This window comes from Corvus cornix, chromosome 9 (genome assembly GCF_000738735.6).
Source record: "Corvus cornix cornix isolate S_Up_H32 chromosome 9, ASM73873v5, whole genome shotgun sequence".
Lineage (NCBI taxonomy): Eukaryota > Metazoa > Chordata > Aves > Passeriformes > Corvidae > Corvus > Corvus cornix.
The window spans coordinates 17,210,077-17,236,417 of NC_046339.1; the positions used below are offsets into that span (position 1 = coordinate 17,210,077).

General features: G+C 45.3%; 1 long non-coding RNA gene across 1 annotated transcript in view; it reads left to right on the plus strand.

Annotated features, from left to right (window-relative positions):
- The first annotated feature begins 316 nt into the window (after nt 1-316).
- The window catches only part of LOC120410452, a 30,546-nt gene continuing 4,521 nt past the window's right edge, over nt 317-26,341 (plus strand). The window contains exon 1 of the long non-coding RNA XR_005602589.1: nt 317-438. This is a non-coding gene — a long non-coding RNA (uncharacterized LOC120410452). The remainder of the gene's footprint in view (nt 439-26,341) is intronic.

A 26,341-nucleotide genomic window follows, 5' to 3' on the forward strand; every position in this document is an offset into this window, starting at 1 on the left:
CTGGAAGTGACTCATTGCAACTTCCCTGAATGGCTCTGGAGAAGCAGCCTGCTTATCTATGATGCTTGTCCCGCTTCTGTTCCCCTCAGAGGGTGAGTGATGCGCCTGTACCTGCATAGCTTATCCTAAATCTGGCTGTAGGGACAGGCAATGGTGTGGAACTGCTGTGCCCTCCCAGGAGATTGGCCTGGGCCAGCCTTGGCACTGAGGAGCTGTTGGAAGAGATGCTGCATTTGTGGTTGGTCTCTTGGTGCTCAGAGAGTCAAAGGTTTTACTGGGTCTTTTTTACTGTGTTCTCCTTTGCTCCCCAGGAATGCTCTCCTTTGGCAAGCAGAATTGTTCAGAAACAGCTGGAGCTGCTGGGTGAGAAGAAAACCCTATCAGCAATTGATTTGAATGGGAATAACAGACAGTTGTTGATGGGAGGTCAAGGTTATGGTACGTCATGTCTAACAGTTGTTTATCTTCTATAGTTCTTTCAGAATGTTTCCTCACTGTTGTTTGGGTTTTTTTAATGGAAAATCTGGGGGTGGTTCTTTCCTTTCTGCTTGTAATCTCACAGTTTAGTTAAACCCACAAAAATGCTGAGAGAAATTGCTTAATCCCACAGAAGTCTGTCATCATCTCTCAGCTTGATATAAATTTTTGTTTGATTTTTGAGGAAACGGTTGTTTAGAGTGTTTCTCAGGCCGTGACAGAAGATGGTATCTGTATGTGTTATGGAAAGTTATTTAATAAGTACAACTGACATATTGCGAAACTGATGCTCTGCACGTTCAGCTTTTAGGCACAGGTTAAGGAAATGTCCTAGAGAGTCTGGCTCAGCAGGCTCCATGTGCTGTCTTGGGCTAGCACAGGTTTCAGCACACATCACTCCTAGGAGTCCATGTCTGTGAGGCTCTTGCTTTCTGCTCTGTTATGCCTTTATATATCAAAGGTCCTGCTCTCAGTGCAAAGATCAGCTTCCAGACTTTATGGCATTGGTGCAGCCTGCTCCACAGGGGATACTCACTCTGTTCTGCCTTTTTACTTCTCCTAAAATCACCTTTTTCAAAGTGCAGATTGTGTTCTGAGTGGTTGCAGGTTTAGCAATTACCTGTCTATGCACTTGGCAGGACAATATCCGTAGCAGAACAAAACAGGTTTATAGGTGTATAAAGGCCCTGACTTACCAGAGGAGTTGTTGGTAAGAATGCTTTTTTTTGGCCAAAATGTCCATGATTCAGCATCCATCACTGATCTCTGGAAGTCATCATCATACCTGTCAAACAAATTTTTTTCCAACTCACAAGCAAAAGTTTTTTCCCAAAGTTTTTTTCCATTCAGGTTTTTTTCCTAAACTGCTGTTGTGTACAGAGCCTTTTAATTAGATCTTTCTTACAAGTATGCTAATTTATTAAAAGGACATTATCCTTTTAATATGGAATAAGCACCATATCCCTTTGCCTGAGCCTTCCATCCTTCCAAAAGACCTGCTTTTAACTGTGGCAGGTATTTGAGTTCAAGTCATCACCTAATCTAGAAAAATGAGGTGATCTTGTCCATAGCACTTACATCCTTATGCTTGTACTTCAGACTCACAGCTGACACTGAACTGAACTTGCTATTGAGTTCTCTATCTAGCAGCCTGAAAACATCTGGTCTCTTGTGACCAAACTGAATAAGAAGCAAAACTCAGGGTTTCGTGTTTTTGTTTTGGGGCTTTTTGTTGGTTGGTTGGGAGGGTGGGGTTTTTTTGTTTACAAGTTTTAGTAGAAATTCTGAGAAACTTCTGTAACTTTCATGTTCTGAATGTGGTCATGGACCCTCCTTGGTATAGCAAAACACCCCTGTGCTTGTGTAACAGGTTTCCCGTGCTTTTTCCCAGCTGAAGCTCTGATGACAGTAAGGCAGCGTGGTGTGGAGTACTAGGCTGGAAAGCCACCTCCTGACTGGAAAGCCTGTGTGTCTTGGTGGCAGAGGCTGTACAGAACATTGATCTGGCTGGGAGGTTGCCCTCACTATTTCCTGAGATAAATATGTGGTTTTAGTAAAACACAGTGTTTCTTTTTTTTTAAGAAAGAAAGATCCAACACTTGATTTGGAGGAGCAGGGCAATTCAATTCTCTGTCAAGGAAATCAGGAGGAGACACTTCCTCTGGGAAATGTTGATGAAATGCTGATACTTGTCTGCTTTTACAACAGTGGCTGCGGGCCAGCGCTGTGGCTAAACCTCAGTGGCTGAGCAGTGTCCTGTGAGGGATTCACTGCCACTGGGGCAGGTGCTCTGCCAGGAGCTCCTCATACACTGCAGGGAGGAGCAGGGGGCCTCTGAACAAATTCTACAGCTGCTCATCTCAGCAGGTACATGTGGCTGATTCCCCACAAAGGGAGGTTTAAGCCAAGAATGTTCTGAGCTCCCACACTTCAAGGGAGGTTGCAAAACCATGACCTTTTATGTTCTGCTTTAGGACAAAGCCAACCAGAGTTTCAAATGGGAAAACCCAGGGATTCTCGAACCATGACCCGTGGCCCACCTTAAGGTGTTGTAAGTCAGGCTTAATAGCACAGATACACAGTGGCCCTAGAGACAGCCAAAATATTTTACAAGGATTGCAACAGAAATGGCCAGGGCAGATTGTTCTTCTGTCATCAGCTCTGCCTCAAACAAAGCACTGCGATTTTAAATGAAGAGAAAACACGTGGGTTTGGAAGATAGGACATTTCAATATGTTGGCTAGGGACAGCAGCACAGCTCTGACTCCTCCTCTGCAGAGTGTTCCCACCTTGCAGAGCATTGCAGCAATAAGCTGTATTTAATCACCACCTCTGCCCCCATGAACATGGCCTTGCCTGGGGCTGCCAGCTCGCTGCAGTCCCTGGCCGAGGTGGAAGGGATTTCCCCTGCACTGTGGGGCTACATGGCTGGGCAATAGGGGCATGGGACAAGTGACAAGCCAATGCTAAACCATGGGTTGGAAGAGTGTAAGAACCAGAATATCACTGACTTGCTTGGAAAGGTATGGGATCAAGCAATGGCATCCCAGCTTGTTCTCTGTGTGACAGGGCTGCTGCTGGACAGTAGGTAAAGACTGAGCTTTTCTGCCCAGTGCTAAAAGCAGAAAATGACTCTTCATTGTTTCCCTGTAGTTGTTCTGAGCTGTTGTTGTGTTGGCTGTGAGTGTTGTGAGGTTTCACTGGGGACTTTGCAGCACTGATGTATTCCAAAACAACCTCGAAGGTGTTTGCTACAGCTCAGAGGAGCTGCGTTACAGTATACTGTTGGGTTATTTTGCCTTAGTAGTAATTCTACACCTGGGTCATAAAAGACAAGAAACTTGATCCAGTGGGTGAAAAGAAGACCCCCACCATCACCCCACTCATATTCCACTTGGAGGGATGAATAGAAATGAAGTTTTGCACAGCAAATGAAGTAAGTTCCCACATGGAGGGTTAACATCAAGTTGAAGCCCTACTGATTTCTCTTGAAAATTCCTTAGGAAGACCAGTTGCAGACAGCTCTTAAAATTAACTTCACTTACAGCATCTTATAAAATCATGTGATAGATGAGGAACGTGTCCCTTTTGCCTGTATCATTCTGCCCTACTTCAGCTCCTTTCTCTTGCAAAGTCTGTCTTTTGCAGTATGTCTTAGCTTTATCTAAGGGCTCCTTCTCAAATCTCCATTGTTTCCACCTAGTTATGTGTGGAGAAAATATTATTCAACACAGCCTGAAAAATGAGAATAACAAATGACTCATCTGAATGGTTTCTGACCATTTGGGTTTTGGTTTTGGTTTGGGTTTCTTGAATTGAGTTAAAGTAGTCCCAGCTTGTGCAAACTCTTGTGAAAAAAATGCAGTCAGCATTAAATGTCACAGTCAGCAAACATCACTACAAGGCTGGTGGTGGTGATGGTAAAATCCTGGCAGAAGCCAACCCCGACTTACCATTGGTGTTTGTTCAGCAGGTGCTGCTCCCTGCCCTGTGCAGTTAGAATTAACTCCCCTGTGCCTTCCCAGTGGTGTCTGTCTCATGCCAGGTGTAAAGCCAGGAAGCTGTGGGGCAAAAGCTAAGGCAATAGGTTCTTCTGGGGACTCTGGTGTCAGGGGCTGAGAGGCTGAGAATGAAACACAAGATGAATCCACTGAATCATCTGCCCTGGGAACTCTGTGCACAGTCACTGGCTTCTGGAAATTGTTACAGCTGTTAATTTCCCAGGACAATCCCTTGGCGCAATTCCTGTGCCATGACAGGAAGCATTTGCAGTAAATTTAGGCAGGAGATTAATTGCCTGTACTTCAAATCAGCAGGACCAGAGGTGTGACCAGGATGACCAGTGCATGGGCACCAGGGTCTGGGCACACGGGCAGCACGGCAGGGATGGGGATCATTCCCGATGGACACTGGTCCCTGTGGCACCCTCGCAGCTTCCTGGCAAGCTGCGTTTACCTGGTGTCGAGAAGGGAGCAACTCTACCCCACACTCCCCTCCTGACACTAGATAAAGAACTGAAACTTCTGGCAGCAGTTTTTGATGGGCTCCAGCTGCACCTCTGAGGGTGAGTGTTTGTCTTCAGGGCCCGAGCAATGGACTTCAGACTGGGCTCACCCAAAGCTGTGCTCCTGGTAAGAGAACATGGATAAACTCCAAGGCTTTGTGCACCAAGGTGGTTGTTAGCAGCAAGGAAATGAAGGGAAAACTAAACCTCATGTTTTCAGAACAGATGAAAAATCCCTCTGTGATCCCAGATCCAGGGTTGGCTGTACCCTCACACTGAATAGGAGGAAGGAGGAATAATTTCCTCAGGTCTCTTTTTGTGCCTGTTAAATAATTAATATCACCCTAGCTTAAGTTTGAGCACTGGAAAACCCTGGGTTGCATTTAGGCCAAAGAAAACATACTTTTGCTATTAAAAGCATGCTCTCATTTTATCTCGTCAGCCTATGAATTTCTTGCAGACCACACTAACATTTACAAAAGGGAGTTTCTCTCTTCTCTCTTTTCCTTACATGCAACTATTTACTTGGCCAAAGATAAGGGAAAGTTTCTGGAGAACACCTGATCTCACTGGAGAGTGATGTCCCTTTCTGGGTATGGAGTGTAAAAAACTTCTTTTTGCTTATTGCAGCTTGTGACATCCTCTGGAACAGCAACACCCCCGAGACAGCACCAAGGGATCACCTGGGGGGCTGCAGGTTCCTCCACCAGACTGGCTGGGGGTTATCTGGACCTGGTGCTGGGCATCCCCAGCAAAGTGTTTGAGCTGACAATAGGCAAGACAGATGCCACTGTGGGGAGGAGAGAACCACCCTGTTATGAGGGGACAGGAAGGAAATCTACAGCTACCACCAATAACACAAGGGCAGCAATAAGGAAATGACTTGGTGAATCAAGCCTTTCAAACTGAGGTGCTCAGAATTAGATACATAGTGCAGCAACTTGATTTGGAATGAGTGACAGTCCTGGTTCTCATTAGACTTTCTGTGTGGGACTGGCCCTTGCCATCCAAATCTGAAAGCTGGAGACTGGCCAGAGCAGTGGGGTGAGGCAGGTGGAGGCAGCTGAGCCAGCCCGGCAGCCAGGCAGGAGAAGGAGAGGAAGGGCCTTCAGAGTACAGGACAGAAACCTGAAGCCTCTCCACGAGGAGCAGCACCTTAGCCTGTGCACAAGAGTGATGCTGCCTCTCCACAGGGACCTTGGGGGATGGATGTAGTGGGGAGAGAGGGAAGGGGCTGGAGCAAGAGCTAGTAATGCACTACAAAGGGGATTGGGCTGTGGAAACAAACTGTTATGATTAGATTTTACTTGGTTTGAAGAAAATATTCCCATTCCATTCCCATTTCTGGTAACAGCTGGGCCATCTGCAGGTTCTGCAGCAGGTTGTGTTTACCAGCATCCTGTCGCCTGTCTACTCTCACCTGTGTTTATGGCAGAAGAAGAGAGCAATGCTAAGGAGAGACACAACTTTTAAAAGACATGTGTCTCCAGGTCTCTTACTCCCAGACCTCTGATGGGAATATTTTCTATGTTTTTCAGGTGAACAGCTGTTGCAGATAGCCCTTGATACCCTAGCTGCTAATTTAGCAAGCAAAATCGAGCTGCTCACTCCCCTTAGCCCCAGGAAAGTTGTCACAGAAGGCTCTCAGCATGTTGCTGGTGCTGGGAAGAAGCTATCCTTCTTTTGATTGTTGTTTTCTCCTGCAGTATTTCAGCTGGGAACATCCTTGACCTGCTATCCTAAACAAAGAGGTCCTGTGGTTTTCCAGCACACTGATGAAAAGCAAAATCTGCATGGCATCCCTAGGGGGACTGGGGAAGCTGCAGCAGCAGCCCGAGCAGGTAAACCCAGATTTTCCCACTTACATAGAACACGGAACTAATTACAGGAAAGGGCAAGGCAGGAGTGAGGAGCCTGCTGTGCTGCTGCACCCCAGCAAGGCTCCCCAGGCAGGAGCCCGGTGTCATCTCGGGTCTGCTCCCCACTGGGGTCCTCACAGCTTACTGGTGACCAGCTGGGACAGGCTCAGGGCCCACTGCTGTGGCATCCTGCCCGTGCTGCCCCGGGACTGAGGGCAGATCCAGTGTGGCACAGGGTTATTGCAGGGCTGAGGAGAGCTCTCCATGGCTCGTGCTGCCTGCTGCACCCGCTGCTGTCAAGGACAAATAAAGAGAGGTGGTTCTTGTCCCTCAAACAGCCAACCTTTATAATTCTAGGGGGTTTTACCTGACTAATGGAGCTTTTCCTACCTTTATTCCCACAAGGTCAAACCATTTGTTTTCACAAGGTATGCTAATGTAATCTATTTTTTCTTCTTCCTCAGCCATCTCTTAAAAAAAATTCTTAGATGTTTGTTTGGGAAAGTGTTGTTAGATATATTTTTATGTGACATATTTATGCAAACTGTCACTAATCAGAATTCAGATCAGTGATACTGCACGACAGCAATAACTGATAGGTTGTAATGTTTATAAACGTTGCTTTGAGATTTAAATTTATGAGACAAGCATAGGAAATAGATCTTATCACAATACAGTGTAACCAAATAGAGTCCCAATAAAGAGGAATAAAGAAAACAAATTTTATATCTGGGCATTTGCATTCTCCCAGATGCTGGGTACCATCTGCCAGGATGTTTTAGCTCTAAAGTAAGCTGCAGTTTATAACACTTATAAACCCAGTGATTTCTTCCCCGCTTCTCTGCCCACACTTTTGCAAGGGAAGGATACACATGGTAGTAACTTGGGGTGAAAGTTTTCTGGGAAGGACTTTGGTGGGAGAGGAGGTTTGTATCTTCTAGAGCATTCATATTTTGGATACTGCTAACTGTAGTTATTGTTTTGAAGAGATCCAGATATGTGTGACATGTATGCATGTGCAGTTCACATGTACTAATTACTCGATGTTTCCGTTCCAACCTTATTGCTCCATGCTTGTTACATCAAAAGGATATCTAGATTTCCTATAATTCAAGATTTTACTGGAAAAAAGGGATGGTATTTACTGAAATATTGAGAAGCCTTATCTAGCTTTGGTTTTGTTCTGAATCCCAGGGATTCCACACAAAGATGAGATTTATTAGAGGCTTGAATGCTCAGTTGTGTGCACTATTTCCATTGGATTGGGAGCAGATTCAAAACTGGAGAACTGGACATTCACATGGCCCAAGAACTGAAAGGTACAACTAGCACTGGGTTATTTTTTTTCCCTTCTGAATTATGCTGACAGCAGCCGTAACATTAAGGCTGAAAAGTTTATTTACTATATAAAGGCCATATTTTCCCTTCTTATCCCAGCTTTCCTTGGCTTTCATTGCTTGGCAGTATCCCCTTAACCACTAACACCCGGAGGCGTGGTATTAAACTGGGATAAGAAATGAACATGCAGAAGAATATTGGAGATTTAAGTGGGTATGGTTCTAAGAAAACCAGTGGAAAATATGTTTACTCCAAGCATCTGTAGCACCTAATTGAAGCAGTGATATTTTCTGTAAGAGCACAGGGAATGCTTTCTGCTTTCTCTTTGGCTTTGAATTTCACTTTGAATTGATGTGACAAATCCGTGGAATTATTTTCTCACAGCTGCAATGGAAACTTTCTGCCAGTAGACAAGGATGTGTTAATTGGGGTGAAAAAGCTTGCATTCAGTTCATCTTTGGTGCTTTCTGGAGTCTTTGTTTAGGAACTGTTGCTTCCTCCTAATTTATTGAAACCCAGTACACAGTAAACACTATTACTTTTGAACTATTAATGTTGCTGTAAATTTGAATGGTAGAAAAGGGTGGCAGATTGTGATCAAAAGGGAGCTGATCTACAGCTGTGTGTGAAATAATTGCCAATACTAAATGTGACAGAGACTGAAACCCATATTAATGTGCCCATAAAGGATGATGTAGTGCTCCTGAGCCCTCAGTATTGGCACTGCCAAATGAATTCCCATGAATCTAATTTAGGAGAACATAAAAGAACCCATATCACCTTTAGGGCATCTGCAAGTGCTGGTAGTTGGGACTTTGCTGTTCATTCATATTGCTTTCCTCAGGCAAAGGCTGAGCCCCCTCCAGTGGGCTTGCCAGGACTGGTGAAGGAGGGCAGCCCTGCCAGGATGGGGGACCAGCCACCAATGGTGGTTCCTGGCTGAGAGAAGGCTCCTGGCATGGTGGTCTCGCCCTGGGAGAGGCAGTGGGGTATGGGAAGGCTGTCGGAGCACTGCACACCACTCCCTGAGCACACCTCCATGGCACTGTGCAGGTACTGGAGTTGTAATTAAATACAGCTACGCCCTGATCAGCAGTTTCAGCTCATTATGGTCTGTCAGTGGTCTCATGGTCCTCTAGTGCCATTCCAAAACAAAGAAAAGGCACAGTGTGTTTGATGGGAACACATGGGCAGTCTTTTCTTCCCTGCATCCTGCTTTTTTGAGACAGTGGGGTCCTACAGCAGCCATCTGTTCTAAAAGCTACAGACTTAAGCAGCCAAATCTTTTTGACTGTATCAATCTGTATTTGTACTGGTCGTTACTGTTCCCAGGCATACACCACGAAAGGCAGGCAAGCATTAGGAACAGCAAGCCCCTGATGCACTCACTCTGCCCAGGGAGCCACAGCAGTCCCCAACAGGGCAGGGACTGTTCCAGCCTCGGCCCTTGGGGCAGCTGTGTGGCCAGGAGGGCTCAGCCACTGCTCAGGCATCCCCCAGCATTTCAGCCTTTTGCTCCATTCTCTTGCCCCCTGAGGAAACCTCACCCCTGCCAGGGCTGTCCAGGGCCCTGCTGACAGCCTGGTGCTTCACGTGGACTTGCCGTGGTCACCAGGCAGGCCCAGGCCTGGACAGCTGCCCATGAGCCACTGGTGACTGCCCCAGCCACGTGCCAAAGGAGGGAAAATGCATTCCCACTCCTCACTCATCTGTCCAGCCCTCTGTTTCCTCGCCTTTTATCACATATGCTGAAATAGCAGCTGTTTCAAAAATGTACTTTCAAATTTTTTTCCAAAATATAGATTAACATTTCTCAGAGACCTTTGAAGACATAAATTCAACCAGATATATTTTAAAGTTCTTTTTAATCAGCATCAGAGCCCTCATCTGAGCCATATCGAGGAGCAGAGGAACAAACTGGAGCTGAGGAAGTGGGATGGGGTGGGTGATGCACCAAACAGCCTCACCAGCAAGTCATACCAGTGGAGGCAAGGCCATACAGGGAGACTCACTGGGCACTGTAGTGCACATGGCCATGGCAAGCACAACAGAGCATGATAGTGCCATCAGGGTGCATGGAAAAAATAGGTTTTCTCATTTAACCAACTGCAGAATTTTGCAGTCATGTTTTGGAGATCAACAATGAACAGAAGAGGCTACTGATGCAACTGATTCAGAGGCAGGGACCTCATCTTGCAAAAGGGTTATTGACAGTGCTGACTGAAAACAACAGGACAGTGTTTGGGCTGCACAGGCAGGGCCAGCAAGGGGCTAGGAGTAGAGGTAGTTTCATGAATGTATCTGTGGGGAAAATGGACAGAGTAGAAACGGCCCTTCTGCTGCAGGCAGAGCAGTGCCAGGCAGTGCCTGGCTTTCACAAGCCTCTGCAGAACAGCAGAAATTTAATACCCCCCTCATTACAGGGACCACTGTCCAAATGTTTCCTTGGGGAACAGTTGAAAGGGAAGCTAATGTCCCTTCCTGGACAAAGCTTTGCTCCTCTTGGCCAGCTGTCAGCCTGACTGGTTGACATGATCTTGGATGTGGAGCTCCATGCCCAGGAGGAGGCTGCTCCACCACAGGCTCACAGCACTTAACACAGCAGGAAGAGCTTTAGGGTTTGCTCAGCCTGGCAGAGCTGCACGTTGTGATGAGAGGGGGTGGGCTGGCTCCCCTCACCCTCCCTCCCTGCCAGTGTCACTCCAAAGCCTTTTGTGGTGGGGTAGCTTTTGGCCAAATGAGAGCAGGGTCTGACCCACACTGAGTGGCCAAGTGGTTGCCACAGGGCTGCTTGTGAGGGTGCAGCCCACAGCAGGGTGGGAGCAGGACCTCCTGCTCATCTGAACACTCATTCTCTCACTCTTCATAAAGAAGAGCAGGGCTTTTTTCCAGGATTAGTCTCTGGGCACTGGCATGGCTCCTTAAGACACCAGGAGCAGAGCAGGCTGGGGGAAGACCTGTGGTACCTGACACAAAGCAAAGCCAGAGGTGACAAGGAAGTTCAGACTTCACCTTCAGCTTCCCATGCATTCAAAACTGAGCTGGATTCCCTTCTCCATCTTAAAGGCTCTTGTAGCCCTGCCTGACTCCAAGAAGAGCCTTGACTGTGCCACTCTTTTCTACCTCTCAACCCTGTTGGTTTTTTTTCTCAGCAAGATTATTCTGAGTGCAAACTGATGGGCTGAAAAGGGCAGAGCTCTTGCCCAGCTCCCACCTACACCTGCAGAGGAGACCTGTGCCTGCCACCTGTGTCACCACACAGCTGGCTGCTGGGGAGCTCCTGCTGGGTGACAGCTCTTTTGCGGGACAAGCTGGCCTTTCACAGCTCCACAAATACCCAAACACTGACAGGGATTTCTGAATTTTTACCATTGCAAGTACTGTCAACCTTTGTTGATACCTCTTGCCTGGGCTGTGAGGGAAGTGCACAGTGTTAGGCACTAAAATAGAAAATATTTATTTAAAGAAGTCAAACGTTCTAATTTCTTCTCTCTTCTGGTGAGTGTAAATTAATGGCAGTTCAGCGCTCTGCTGAAATAAGTGGAGTGGGATTGTGGGAGAGCTCTTTTTAGTCAAAAATATAAATATACACCACTTTAATTGTCACCCACTCATTTGCTTCTTAATGTGAACAAGGCTTCAGCAGGCTCCAAACAGCATTGACACCCACTCTCACTCTGCCCTAGAGCAGCCCCAGCCAGGGACCTCCAGCCTGTCCACAGGCAGGTTTTAAAGCAACTACATGATCACTGTTCAAGGAGTCAAACAGCTCCTCCTGTGCCTATGACTGTAGCCTGGAAAAAGGGCTCCACACTTTCAAAAGTGGCAAATTAGCAAAGGAAATGTAGGAGCCCCCTGCTCTGCTCATTTCCCACAAGATATTACTGGGTGCTAACAACCTCCCCAGCTCCTGCACAGCAACAGCCGTCACACGCTGTAATGGAAGGTGGTCAGGTTTTCAGTTCTTTTTTCCCCAAATCCATGGTTGTTTGTTTTTAGAAGGGGAAGAAGGGCTGCCCTGTATTTGAGAGTATTTCAGAATCCCCTGCAGTGGCCTAATCCTGCTGCCACTGATATGTGACGGGGAAGCCATCATAGCTCTGCTTCTTTACATCACTTCGCATTGATACGCCAATTTACCTTGAGTTTTTTGCAGTTTACTGTCAGGGAAATAGAATAATACTCCTTTACTTCACCTTTGTATTCGAGTATAACCATCCTTAGCCATGTGTGAAGAGCTGCATCCTGGAGCTGTAATTGCTGGGACACACCACAATGCAGAATAGTAACTCGAAGCTAATGAGCTCTATGCTTTCAGTCAGGATCAGACCTGCCATCCTCCTTCCCAATGAAATTACTGCTGCCCTGCTCATGCTGCTTTTCCAAGTGTATGCTAAGGTTTGCAATCAATTTGAGCAAGTCTCACTTTTGATTCCAGTTGTCTTCTGAGTTATCCAAGAAAGGCAAATCCAGGACAGCAAAGCAGACAGGAATCTGCAGGGCTCTCTTTAATTTGCAGTTTATCTGCAATTTAAGGGAGTAAACACAGCCATTCTGAAGATGCATAAATACAGCTTGGAGAGCCATTGAAATATAGGTCAGGGTTTCAGCTTTGCCTGGGGATTTCAATACATGGCTCGGGGAGACTCTGTGCTGCTCCAGGAGCCGGGTGGAGGACACTTCTGAACCAGTGTAGTGAAACCAGGTAGGCTTCTGCATAATCAACAGCAGCTCCACTGCAGACTGGTAAACAGGTCCCGTAGGCCATCGCTGAGCTGGAATTGCTAAGTGCTGAATCTCACTGGTCAGTCCTGGCAAAGGCCTTTGGCTCTCCAGCGGCTTCAGTCTTCAACTGTGCTCCAAGGAGCACCCCCAGCATCTGCCAGCAGTAACCAAATTGCCTTCCAGGTGCTTCGAGGGAGTGATAGAGCTGTCAACCTGATAGTTGTTAACAAAATACATAATTTGGGGGGGAAAAAAAAGGACTTGCATTGATACACATCCATTTGCTTTGCAATCCAAGTATATGACTGCTGCAGAACAGGAATCTATTCCGTATTTGAGACCCAGTCTGTATTTGTGTTTTAAGTTAGCTTTCCAAGCAAAACATGTGAAAAGAGAACATTTAAACAGGAAGGGTTCATGGATTTTTTTTCCCCTCATGAATTTCTGTAAGTCTTGTTGCTGCTAATTACTGGAGATCTCAGCACAAGAGCTTTTCTTTCTAGCAAACCAGCTTCTCATGTTTCCTGCCCTTCAGTTAATCAGTTATAATCTCCTCTCTGTTTGTTTATTTAACTTCCAAAAAGCTAATTGACTGTTTGTGACATGAGTCTGCCTGAGACTGGGAAAGCAGAGTTTGCCTGTGTGCACCCACAGCGTGGACAGTGGGTGGGCTCTGGCAGTGCCCACCACTTCCACAGCAGCCTCTGGATGTTCCAGGAGCTGGGGACTGGCTCTGTCCTGCTGTGCCTGCCCGTGTGCCCCCAAGGAGGCTGTTTTCCCGGAGGAGGGTGGCTGGTGGGGCTGGCCAGCAACCTGGCAGCCATGCAGGTCGGGCACGGGCAGCTGCCAGGGCTGGTGCCTTGCAGCCGTGCCCAAGCAAGGCAGAATCCCACCTGGAGAGAGTGCGTTAGCATCAAGTAAGGCATCAAGGGATGTGGATGCGGAGCCACTGCAAGCCTGATCCTCTGGTTCCTCTGGTGGGGCTAGAAAAGCAGATTTGAAAATAAAATGTTGAGAATTTCTATAGCAACCTTTGTGTCTCTGTTAACTGAAGGAAGATGTTTGTGGTGAGAGAGGTGGGCCTGTGTCCTCTCTAATTCCACTGTCCCTACTTCCCCTCCCTGGCACAGACATGCCCTTTGGAAAGGCTAGGCACCCACTGCTCACTGTGAACATGTAGCACAGGAGAGCAGCTGCACCCACAGCTCCTTACTCCCCGTGCCCTGGAGTCAGACTTCACAAGATGCAAACCAGCTCTTCTGGGTGTCAGGGCTTCTCTGCAGTGAGTGTTGTTCTCCTCACCCACCCACTCCTGTGCTTTCCGCCCAAGCACCAGGCGTGTGCCGCCGACAGCAGCTGCCCCTGCACGCAGCCTGTCCCGGGGCTTGGTGTTCCCAGTGCTCTGTTGGATCCTCTGAGCAAGATTAGGAGATGGCTCTTCTCAAAATCTGTTGAAATCAAAATAGATGATTGTAACTGATGAGTTTTTGACCATGGTTTTTTTGCCTTCACCATGATGCAAGAGAAACTAAGCAGTGCTGATTTTAATGTTTTTTTTTCTTTTCATCCTTTAAAATGGGTCCCTAAATCACATCAGACTCTGGCCCCTTCTAGCTCTCTGTGACTTCACATGGCTACAGGCTCAAAGGATATGGCCAGTGGAGAAATCTTCCTGCCTAAGGGGAAGTTCTGAAAGGATGGGTCTGCTATGAGGTGTATTAGTCATGCTCATGTATGCACATTATCACTACAAAAGAGAATTGGTTTTTTGGCAGCTGTGCTCCTGGGATTGTGTTTCAGCATGGGATGAACAGGCTGTAGTGCAAAGACCCTTCAGAAGGTCCCACATGAGTTCCTGGTGTGACAAAACTACCCTTTAACCTCGAGCCATGAGGTGTTGGTGCTCTGTTTCTAAACTGACTTGAGGCATTACGCACAGTTCTATAAAAATGCAAAATGGGGCTGCTGTATTACCTCCTGTAGCTCAAGAGGTTTGGAGCAATTCGTTCATCATTTCCTACCAAAAAAGCACTCCCCTGAAGCTGTGGCTGCTGCATCTCCTTTTGCAGCAGGCTCTTTATTTTTGTGCTTATAACATTGCAGTTTATTTCCGTGGCAACAACTATAATGTGATAATTTGCATCCATAATAACTTCACTGTTACTAGAAAAGGTAAAACGGTGGCAATCTTTTTGAAAAAAATGATCTGGCTCCAACTGAAATTGCAAACTATAAAAAAATACTAAAAATTAAGTTGATTCCTAGGGCATTAAATCATGGCATATTGAGCTGAGCACATGACTTTTCTCGTCTCGCTGCTGTAGTGAGGGGCAAGCCTGCATAAGCCGGCTGGAGAGCTGAGACTGCAGATGAGGGAACACACAAACACTCTCATTTGTGTTTTACTTAAGCTTTGACAATATTGTTCTCTGTTTTCCCTTCCTCGAGGACTGCACTCACTCCTTTTCCCTACTGTTTTTCTTGGCTCTGCTGAGTGATGTACAAATTGTTTCTACTTTCCAGGTTAGTTTGTGACATCCTTCTCTTGTGTGTGCATGTGGGTAATGACAATGCTGCCCTGCTCATCAGGAAATGAGTAGGCTGCCTGACTCCGGCCTCAGAGGAGGTGCATCAAGGCCAGTGGAATTGCTATGGCTCAGCACCAGCCCTGAACCAGGATTTGCCCCAGCGCTGCCAGTTGTTCAGTGGTTTTGCACATGTTTTATCTTTCACCTGTGTCCAAAATCTCAGTGCTGTCCTCCACTGAGAAGCTTAGAATGTAACATGGACTGTTCTGGGATGAACACATTGAGGAACTAAGGCCAAAATGCATTTCTTTTAGTTCAAAACCAGACACAGGGTGTCTTTCCTAGTTCTGTCTCCTGTGGGTTTTGCTTGCTTTAAATTCGTTTAGAACATAGTAATTTTTTTTTTAATTTTCTTGCACATACACATACACTCATGTTTAAATAAAAGAGAATCCTGCTTGTATGATGAGACACACCAACTGTCTTGATTCAAACAATCCTCTGTTTTGATGAGTTGATTAAATCTATTTTAGCTGAACACTGGGGTTGGAACTAGATGGTCTTTAGGTCCCTTCCAACCCAGGCCACTCTGGGTTGGAAGGGGCCATAATTCTAGGCTTTCCTGAAAAGCTTTCCTCCATAAATTAGAAGTAAGATAGCTGGCACTTATAAAACAGAGCAGGCTATCAGAGACCTCAGTTTGGCTGGTGTAGAAATGTCAGATAATATGATTTTCCATGAATTACTGACTGTGTAACCAGGTTGAGAAAGTTAAAATTCTCTGAGAAAGGTAAGGTCCATGTGAGCCATTTGAGCCCACACATGGTCATGAGCACTTTATCCTTGCTTGAAGCAGCTGGGTGAGCAAGTATCACTTTTCTTCATTGTGTGTGATGTGGGTTGAGATAGAATTACAAAACTAACCTCCTTGCCTGCTGGTTTGTCTCATCGCGTTTTCATAGGCCAAGAAGAACAAAAACCCCACATCCAATAACGCAAGTGTGGGCTTGCCTCAGCCCTGTGTTCCCTTGCCAAAGGAGGGTGAGAGGGCTCTTCCCAATGCATGAATGGTCCTAGGACATCCATGACCTACGTGTCAGCTGGCCTGGGCCTGCCTTTTCTTCCTGTGTATTGCTCCTGCCCATGGTGCTCACCTACACCAGAACATGGATTTGGCAAGTAAAGCTTGTGGCTATGGATAGATGATCTGCAATCTGATAATGCCTGGTCTTAATTAGAATACAGTTCTGAAGAATTGGCTCTCTTAAATGTCCTGCTTTTCCTGTTGCATGATATTGCAGGTTCTTAACAGCTACTGGAGTCACCACATGCCATGTGCTCCTTGTTGCTGTGTTTATTTTTTTGCTTAACATTCACAGTATTATCAATATTGATTCTCAAGATGGTTGGTTTGTTGTTTCTAGAGAGACATGCAGATTGAGCCACTTTCCATTTAATATTAACTGAAATTCACTGGAACATTATCATCTGCGTGGCAACCAGAAGACCATCTGTGCCTAACATCAATAGCCTACAGTGAAAGAGCCTGCTTTTGACAGGATAAATACATACTATGAAAATCCTTATCAGGTCTGAATGAGAGCTAGGTGGGACAAGCTACCCTCTCCCTAAAACCAGGTGCAGGTCACATCCAATTTCAGCTGTGAGTAATGAACATCATGATTCACTCCACAGCCAGTCTCATAAAACTCCACTCCTTATTCCCAGAGATAAATAGGAGTGATATTTTCATAGACAAGTGTTATTGTTGGTAAGCCCTTTCTAGGTCAGTTCAAACCAACACACGTAACCCCTCCTGGCTGACTCCCAGCTTCGTGCAAGCTGGCAGATCCACTGCAGTGGTGATTCGGAGGGGACATGCCAGACAAGCCACACTGACAGAATTGGGAACTGGGTACAAAACTGCACCTAAGCCAAATACCAAAATTCAGGAGTGCTGAACTTTACTCTTTGAGGGAAAGAGTGACAAATATCTGCCAGGGAAGAAGCCTGGTCATCTGCTGAAAGATGACATCAGTGCAAGCTCCCTGTTTGGGGTTTTGCTCCCCCTTAAGGTAATGGTGCTCTTCTGCTTACAAGAAATCAGCACAGTATTAATTTCACTGTGTCTTAATTATTCCTTTTCTGATTTCCTACATGTATGGCTGCTTTACTGCTTTAATGCAGTATTTTCCATTAAGCAGTTCTATGCAGCACAACAAAAATAAACACTCAGAGCAATGTGCGTAAGATTAAACTATTAAACTCACTCAAAGTATCCAGTTCATAAATTAAAAGTGCTTATGCTCATACTTTATTATTGATTGTTGAGTTGATACAAGTAGAAGAACTTACCCTTAGGAAACAAAACTCATGGTTCCTTAAGCTTTTCTTTGTCAGGAAGCCAAAAAGACAACATTACATGGAAATCTCACCATTTGTTCTTGTCAAATGTAGTTTATTCAATTACATATTTCATAACTCTACTGAGTTATACAAAGGAGGTTAATATTTTTTATCGTTTTTCTTCATGCTGTGCCTCTAATACACACAGAGATAAGTTAGCCTAGTAAAATACACAGCGTATTTTGGTAATGTGTTTACTGGATTCCAGTAAAAGACTATGAGAAATTATTCAGGATTTTTGCTTCTTCAACTGAAATTTTCTTTCTTCTCTCTCTTTTTTTTTTTTTCCTTTTTCTTTTTGTTTATTTTTCATTGTTTGGGGAGGGGGCATAATAATCTTGCACATTTTTGTTTCCTGAAAATGCTTCAAAAAAGAAATTCCTAGAAGCAGATTTGGGGATTTTCCCCCTGAGTTTAGAAAGAAGGAAGCAGATTTGGGATTTTTTTTTCCCTGAGTTAAGAAAGAAAGACTTTCTGGAGAACAAGGTCTTTAGATACACTCATGTTTTCAAAAATTTATTTGTCTGTGGTTGTGTGTGTATCTGACATCTTGCAGGATGAGAAATACAAGAGGAGTCTAAGTTTACAGTAACTTACCATTTGAGACTGTCTTATAGAGGGTTCAGATCGGTTCTGGTTTTATGGATATGATTTAAACCAGCAAAAATATATTCATTTTTCCTTGTGGAGTTAGTTTTCAGCCCAGTTGGTGGCTGGAGCTCCACTCAGCTCCAGAGGTCAAATAAATATCACCACTGATGTAAGGAAGAGAGATGGGAGCATGCAGCCAGTGTCAGGGCAAGGAGAGGCCTAGAGTGACATCCATTTTAGGTTCACTTACCCAGTGACACAACTGCAGCCAAAGCAGTTGGATAAAGCTCTGGGCACAGTCCGAAGTTCTGCTGAAATGGGACAGGGCTACCATGCCTTGCCAGAGATGTAAAGAAAAGGAGAAGCAAGGCTGTTTAGCTGACTTTGGGCTGAGAACTACATGTGTGGCCCATGGCTGCTTCTTAAAAGTACCTGCAAGCACTTTCACTATGTGAATCTACAGGAGATGACTGGATTTCTTGAAAGAACCAACACCCTTCCTGGAAAAATTGCAACAGTTCAGAAAAGGTGAAAGTTGAGTACTGCCACCCTCTTCCTCTTGTGTAATTTGATTAGCTCATCCTCTGAGACAGCAGGAGCTGCCCTCCCCAATGTGCCAGGTTTAGGCCTTTTTCTAAGTCTTGTGTTGTATTGGGAACTGCTATCATATTTGAACTCAATTGAGGACATGAAACCAACTGCAATTTGGCAAGCCACACAGACTGGAGCTAATTTTTGTTCTCTGTTAATTTACCTGCCTGTGGCTCTTTGTGCTGCCCAGGATATAATCACAGCTTGCTCTGGAGATGCTAAACGTGTTTGTCTGGAGCTGGGCTGATGCTGACTGATGGGCAGCAGCAGTGTCATTGGGCTGGTCACTCCTCCTCACAGCAGGCACAGCTGCTGGGCTGTGACATGGACAAACCCCAGGGCCAAGGCTTGCCTTGGCTGCTGCATCCCTGAGTCTGAGAGGAGCCTTGGAGGAGTCTTCACAGCAGGTACAGCCTTGGCTGCCCTGACTGGTAAGGAGCTAGCAGGGCTGACGTGCAGAAACCCTTCCATCAGCTTCCAGGCCAAACAAGGGAGCAGAAGTGCTGGAAATGATGGTGTGCTGTGGCACACACTTTGTGGAGCAGCCTCTGGGAGGGACGCTGCAAACTGTGATGACTGAGAGTGGCCTGGAAGCTAAATCCCATGTAACTAAGGGTGTCGATTCATGAAACACTTAATCCGATTTAAATGCAAGCTGCTTCTAGCAGAGGTGACCTCCTCACATCTCACATGTGCATTCCCACCCTCTCCCTTCTCTTGCCTCTGGGCATCCCTGAGCTGTAGGTTGACTCGGACCCTGTTCACCCAGTAAAAAGCAGATGACATTCACTGTAGGCTCAGTTTGTGTCAGGCCATAACTATGCATACAAGGATCTGACCTAGGAGGCCCCATCTGGTAGGGCTGAAGGAGAAATGCTGCTCTGTTTGGTAGCCTTCACTTAGACTGGATTGAGTAAAAAGAAACTGGAGTGCACAGAAGCCAATTTGGATAATACTCAGGGCTGAACTGGATCCAGCAGCTCAGGAGACTAAAAATCAGAAAACCGTTCAAAGCTCCTCTTACCTACTTCATGTAGGAAGCACACACAACCTGGAGCCTTGCACCAAGCTCCAGTAAGCAGAACTGCAAACTGAGGAGCCTTCTTTTGGAAATATCACTTGGAAGAAACCAGCCAGCCAAAGGTGGTTTGATGGGGCTTGCTGATACATTTATACAGGTGAACAGTCTGGAGGCCAGGAAGGAGCTCTAGTTTCCAGATAAACATCCTCTCTCGCATTCACTTTACTACTGATCACAGCTCTCTTCCATTTCTTTTACTATTCCTTGCTCCTGTTTCAGGACAGGGATAGCAACAGTTGGAGAGGGGCTGGGGTTCAGTGCTCGCACAGTGCTGTGAGGGAACACAATCCAAACTAAGCATCCTTTCATCACTGCTCTTCTTATGCCCTCATTTTAAACACAGCTTTTCCATTCCAGGTGTAAACACTTTCCAGGTTTATCACCTCTGGTTTCTGGAAATGGGCATTTGTTTTGGAAAACAAGTGGAAGAGCAGGATTCTGGCAGGGTAAATTCCCAGTTTCCAGCAATCTGTTGCACAGGGCCTCGCTTCCAGAGCACAAGACTGCTTCTCTGTTGTGAGAAGCTTGTGGTGATGGCTTCTTCCAGTCTTGTCTGATGAGTGTGCTTGCAGAGTGGTAACAAAAGGTGTTACAAAACTTCTGGGAGGAGCAGCAGATCAGGGAATTTTGGGAAGACATAGGTGGGAGCTGAAAGTGAGAGACAGGAGAACACATCTCGGTTTAACCTGTGATGCGAAAACCAAAATGAAACAAAAAACCCCAAACCAACCAATGCCCCCTCCCCCCACCAACCCTCAAAGAAATCAGGACATAAAAGTGTGGATAAAAGCAGGAAAAAACATGGTAGTTCTTCCAGCTTCTGCTTCCCTGTCTTGCTCACTGTGTTCTCCCTGTGTTCGGTGTTGGTCTATTGCTGCTCTGTGCTCTCCCCTGCAGTGCTGCCATGAGTCCCACGTGCTCCTCCTCAGTGGCTCACAGAGTGGTGCTCCAGGGGATGTTCTCTGAGACACAGCTGCAGATCACCCAGGTGGGTGCCCACCTCAGGCAGGTGGGCTGGGAGCCCCTTGCATTTCCAGAAGCGTCCTGCCTACCAGGCACCCGAAGTGATGTGGACACGGCTTGTGTGTGACATTAGAGGGGCTTCCCCATGCCAGGATGTTGTGGGTGAAAGTCAGATGATGAAGAGAGGTTTGGGACTCTCTCACTGCCCTGATAACACACCTCCCCACAAAAGCCTGTGGGCTCTACAAGAGCTCCTCTGTTGCAGCTCAGGACACGCATCCTGGCTCTGCCCCTGCCCACAGTGGCACAGCTCCATCCCGGGCTGCAAATGAGGCAGTTCCCAGCCTCCCAGGGGGACAGTGAGGGGAACAAGTAACTGGCACAGAGCACAGGTCCTGGCAGACCTGGAGAGAGATGAACAGGTACTGAGCAGTGCTGGACTCCAGACTCGGCAAACTTAACAGTCGAAGCCATTATCACACCAAGTAAATACATAAAAATAGATTACTGTAGGTGGCTTTACACAGTAATGTCCTGCATGTACCATCTCTGAAGTCTTTAGTGAGTTCCTTCTCCAGTAAAATCTGATCTTTTTTATTATTATTTTTAATTCTGTACCATTCCAGAAATGTCATCCTATTTCCCGCTGTCATACAAAGTGCCCGAGGCTGTGATTGAAAAATCTTATGAAAAGACTCATATTCTGTTTCTAATCTGATGTGTTTCTCTCTTTAGAGTGCCTGCTAGTTTCTTTTTGCCTGCATGACATTTCTATTTTGATCTAACCTCTTCTTTCCCTCTGCCTGTTGCAGTGCCTCTGTCTCCATGGCCCATTTCTCCTTCACAAGTTGTTAATGTGAAAAAACTACACTGCCCCATACCTGGGCAGGTCAGCTTCGAGCACTCCTGAATCACAGCTTCAGCTCATGTTTACGGTGGCTAACAATGAAAAGTGTTTTTTACACTGAGGATAATGGTGTATTTGCACTGTAAGATAAACCTTAGATGTAAAAATCATTATTTATTTAACAAGCACATCAAAGAATACCACTGGAGAAGGGAATTTCAAAGTTTCCCAGAATAATCAGATTTCTGCTATTATGTGAGGTATTTTTTTTCTCCTGACTCAATAATAATGAGTAATAAAAGTGTAGTTCTCAGAAGTCATTTAAAGCATTACCAGACTGAGAAGAAAAAAAAAGGAATCATTTCCTTAGAAGCTAGAAATCTAGTAAACGACAGGACTGCAGAGCTAATGAGAGAAAGAAAGGTCTGACTTGGAGCAGACTGCAGCACTTCTGAAACCTGAGAAAGATTTTCTCCTAGGAAGGAGGAGAAATACCATTGGGAAAGCTCGCTGCTTAATTTCCTACAGTACTTTCCTTAATTAAATGCATATTTAAATAAGCAGGAGCTCAGCAGTGGAAGTATCCTATAGCATCATTGTGCATTGTGCTCCATGGCACAGAAGCACCACTGAGGGCACCCTGTCCCCAGCATTGCATATTCTAGGTAGAGAGTGCCACAGAAAAGACATCCTTTGTTGATCTCCCCTTACAGATTTGTCTGAACAACTTTCTAAAGCCTCTGATGACTGACTGTGAAACAAGGCCCCAGTTGATTAAGAAACCGAATGGCTTGGCGGAAGAATGAGGTCTTCAGTTTAAATTCAGGCTAGTTTCCGTTTTCTTAGTCCTTTCCATGGCTCACAGGGAAATTCCTCACAGTTTTTTAACCCTTTGCTCTGCCTGGCTGAGCCCTGGGAAGCTGTGGGTCACCATGAGCTTTCTTTGTTGGCAGCACCTCGATGCTGGGCTGACCCTGTGCACCTGGAGCCCCAGAGTGGCAGGAAAAGGGTCACCAGGCAGGGCTCGTGGGAGAGCTGGGTCCCCATGACCAGGAAGGAGGAACTAAGGGAAAAAGGAGGCACCCAGCAGGTGAAGAAAGGCTCACACAAGAGATACTTTTTTCCATTTTTCTCATAGTACTTTAAAGTACTATCAAATGCAAAGGTCTATATTCCTTTGTCCTAAATACTGTATTAAAAAAAAAAAATCTGTTTCAAGTGGTTCAAAGTATACAACTGAAAGCTTTTCAGAAATAATAATCTGCACGTGTGTTCCAGCCCTGGACAGTGATGGATCTGCTGCAGAGAGTCCTTCTGACAAAGAAAGGGGCTCCTTCTTGTGAAATGTGCAACACAGCAGGAATGAAAAGCTTGAAAGAATATTTATCTATGTATGTGACAGACCGTGTCAGTTTAGTTTTAAAATCAATATAGGCATTGTGATGATTTCTAATAGCAGGAAGCAAGACTCTTACATCCCTTGTCATGAGAGCTGGTGAAGCCAGGACAGGGAACATAAGGGGGAGATTAGTTCAGGACAGGAGAGAAAGGCCAATTTCAGAGTATAGATCCCACTAGATGGATTTTTACTGTGTCAGGAGAAGTAAAAAGGAGGCTTATCCTCAATGAAGTACAGTACTTTTGAGAGAATAATATTAACAACAATAGTATATAGAGCTGATCATAAGGAAATTTTTTCTGGACCAGCTCCAAGAAACAAAGTCTGGACCAAAAAAAAGCCCTGCAATAACATGCGTAATAAATATAATACCTTCTTGAACCTAGAAAGAGAAGTAGGAAGGCTGTAAAGAGCAGTATTGTGCATGACTTTTGTGGTATTTTTGTGGAAAACTGACTAACAAGCACATGATGTGCAGCTTGGTAGAGTGGGGGGAAAGTGCTGGGACAGAAACCTGAGTTTTCAGAGAAATTATTCTCACTGACATTAAAGCAAACTCAGTTCACATATTTGTAGGAGAAAAACTCATCTGCCAAATTTCTAATGAAGAGGTAGCCATGATCAAGCCATGAAAAAAAAGAGGCATGGCAAACGTTTTAAAAAATGGCAACATACTGAGGAAAGTCTATATGGAATATGCTGGCTCCAACTGCAATATTGAAACAGCTGTTGAATTTCAGTCAGAAAAAGCATAAAATATTGAGCACTGGTAACACAAGCTCCAATTCTGAAACACTTGTGTGACAAGCAGAAGAGAAACTCATTAGGCAGCTGAAAATGTCACAGAACTAATTGTTTCATTTTGCTAGCTACCCTCTGTTGCATGCACATCAAAAACCACTCGTAAAGATGAGGAATATTCAACTTTTTTAGGAGCAGAAGTAGATTTTGTGACATCTGAGCACCTCCATGCTCCAAATTCTTTCGGTCTGGCACCACAGTAAAGAAATGTCACTTACCCTATTTTACAGACAGGGAGGTAGATGAAAGCAAATGAAGTGATTTTCTAAAGGTTGCCCTGAGAGTTTGTTCACTGGTCAGGGACTGAACCCCAGCCCCCAAAGAAATAGCTAAATCTTTGACCACTGGATTTTTTTTTTCTCCTGAGTTGTGAAATGGGTCATTGTTAATAATCCAGAATGGTTTGTTTTCTCCTTTGACAGATTTAAGGGTTTTCAGTGCCACCTCCTTGTTCTCTTGTACTTTATACAGAGCATGCTCTGCATATTTGGTTGAAAGCCAAGTGTGCCTCAGTTCCCCACCTGCTTGTTTTATGTTGCAACTTATCTCCCATCCCACCTCTGCATTGTCTCTTATAAGTGTATCTCTAATCTCAAGCAGTGTTTAGCAAACCCAGATACCAGTGTCACAAGGGGTGACTGCAACAGTAGTGCCCCTCATGGTCTCCATAGTGCATCTCTGGAAAACTTGAGCAGCCCTCGGAACAGATCACTGGGTGTTTGAGATTATTTTCAAGAACCTTTGCTAAGTATTCACCAGGAATAGGGAGACAGCTGTTAACACTCCAGAAATACCAAGTGAAGGTTTGAATGCCAATCCAGAAAAGGAGTTGAAAATATAGTAGATGATTTATCAAGAGCATATTGGAGAAGTGTGAATAGAGATGATGCTGTCATGATGTATCTTAAAGTACCTGATATTCAAATGGCTGCTTAGAGATTTCCAGCTAGACACAGCAGAATTCATGATAATTACCAGCATTAAGGGGGTCTATGTTAAATGGGCACCAAAAGGAAAAATGTGAAGACCCTGAGGACAAGGAGATTTGTTGAGGACAATGGAATTTGGCTGATTTGGTTTGTGGAGTTTTTTGGTTTGTATTGTTGTTTTTGTTTTGTTGGAGTTGTTTTGTTTTGTTTTTTTAGTTTTGATTTTGGATTTTTAAAAACATTCTGACAGAGATTATTATAAAATATTAAGAAGAAAATGGCATTTATCACCATCCCACTTGCTAGCAGTGGCAGTTCTCCCACTCTCTAGATCCAGAAAGGATGGAGAGAGGACTGAGGTCTGGGGATGGAGCACTGAGAGCAGGGCAGTGAGTGTGGTGGGGACTGAAGGAAGAGCATCTGCTGCTTTTGTTTCCGCCGCTTCATCTCTGTTGGTGTCAGAGGCAGCTGAGACGTAGCCAGACATACCAAGGGAATGACTTGGTCCAAATAATAGGAATTGGTAATAAAATATAAGGGATACTTGGCAAGAGGGTTGTACAAGAGAAGAAATGTTTTAGCCTGAGGTGTGAGGTGTGAATTGCTGAATGCAGCATGTTTAGGAAAGATGGACGCAAAATCAAAGCAGCTGCTGGCACTGCTTGAGTGATCCATGAGCTCGGTTTTGTCTACGTTGCTCAGAATTGGCTTTTGGCTTCTGCTGCTCTATTACTGCACTGTTTTGACAGTAACTTAATATAAGTAGGAGTCAGCTGCTCTGAGAGATGTGTGTGTCCCACCTGGGAGTGCAGTCCAAGTCCAGCTGGTAAGTAGCTGGCCATGTGTGTGCACAGATGCCACTTTTGTGCACACAATTGCCATGCCATTGCCAAGAGACGTGTGTGCGAACAGGAAACTCGAAAATCAAGTCTTGAAGGTATGAGGGTTATTACCAGAGATGTAATGTACCTTGACTCTGTTTAATAATAGCATCTTAGAATGAGGCAATCCTAATGATCACAAAAAGAGACCAGCAAGGTTTCGTGCATCTTGAATACAGTGTATGGATACCTGAGGCTCTGACTCTCTGCCTTTGATGCTTGGTAATTATTTCTTTCTATGCAAACTGGGCTCTAAATGCTGCTGAACTGGAATTCAGTCGTCCTGTGTTGCTCTGCAAGTGTGAACAGACCACTCCCCTGAAAGATGAGGGAGCTCTGTGGTGTTTGGTGGCTGCCTGACACTGGTTCTACACATGTGTGAAAGACTGAGGTCAGACTTGCTGTATTTGACTGGAACACTCAGGTTTAGTAAAAATGTCTTTGTTTTGCTTCTGAAAGGAAATAATATCCAGTAGGCAGTTCTCTGCTCTTGATGACAGTGAACACACAGTACAAATGATGTAATATTAGATTGCTCAACACTCAACATGGAAAAAAAGCTCATAAAAATTGGGTATGTGAAGATTTATTGAGAGAAACCATGGCAAGCTACCAGGAACTCTTGTGTGACAGAAATAGCCACCCTAAGAAAGCAAAGTCCAGAGCACCTGTGAGGTCAGGGCTGGCCAGACATGACCCTGAGAAATGGTTTCTCCAGAAGCACAGGGAATCTGAAGTGACTTAGAAGAAATGGATAGATGTGAGAGGCTGGTGCTCTGAGCTCTCTCAGAGCTACTTTAGGCCTAATACCCAGCCTTTCTCTTACAAGGGACTAAACCCAGCAGTTTGATAGGTGCCATTTATTTAACACAAATGATTGTTCAGCCTGAACAAACACCAGTCACAAGGGGCAGTCATAAAG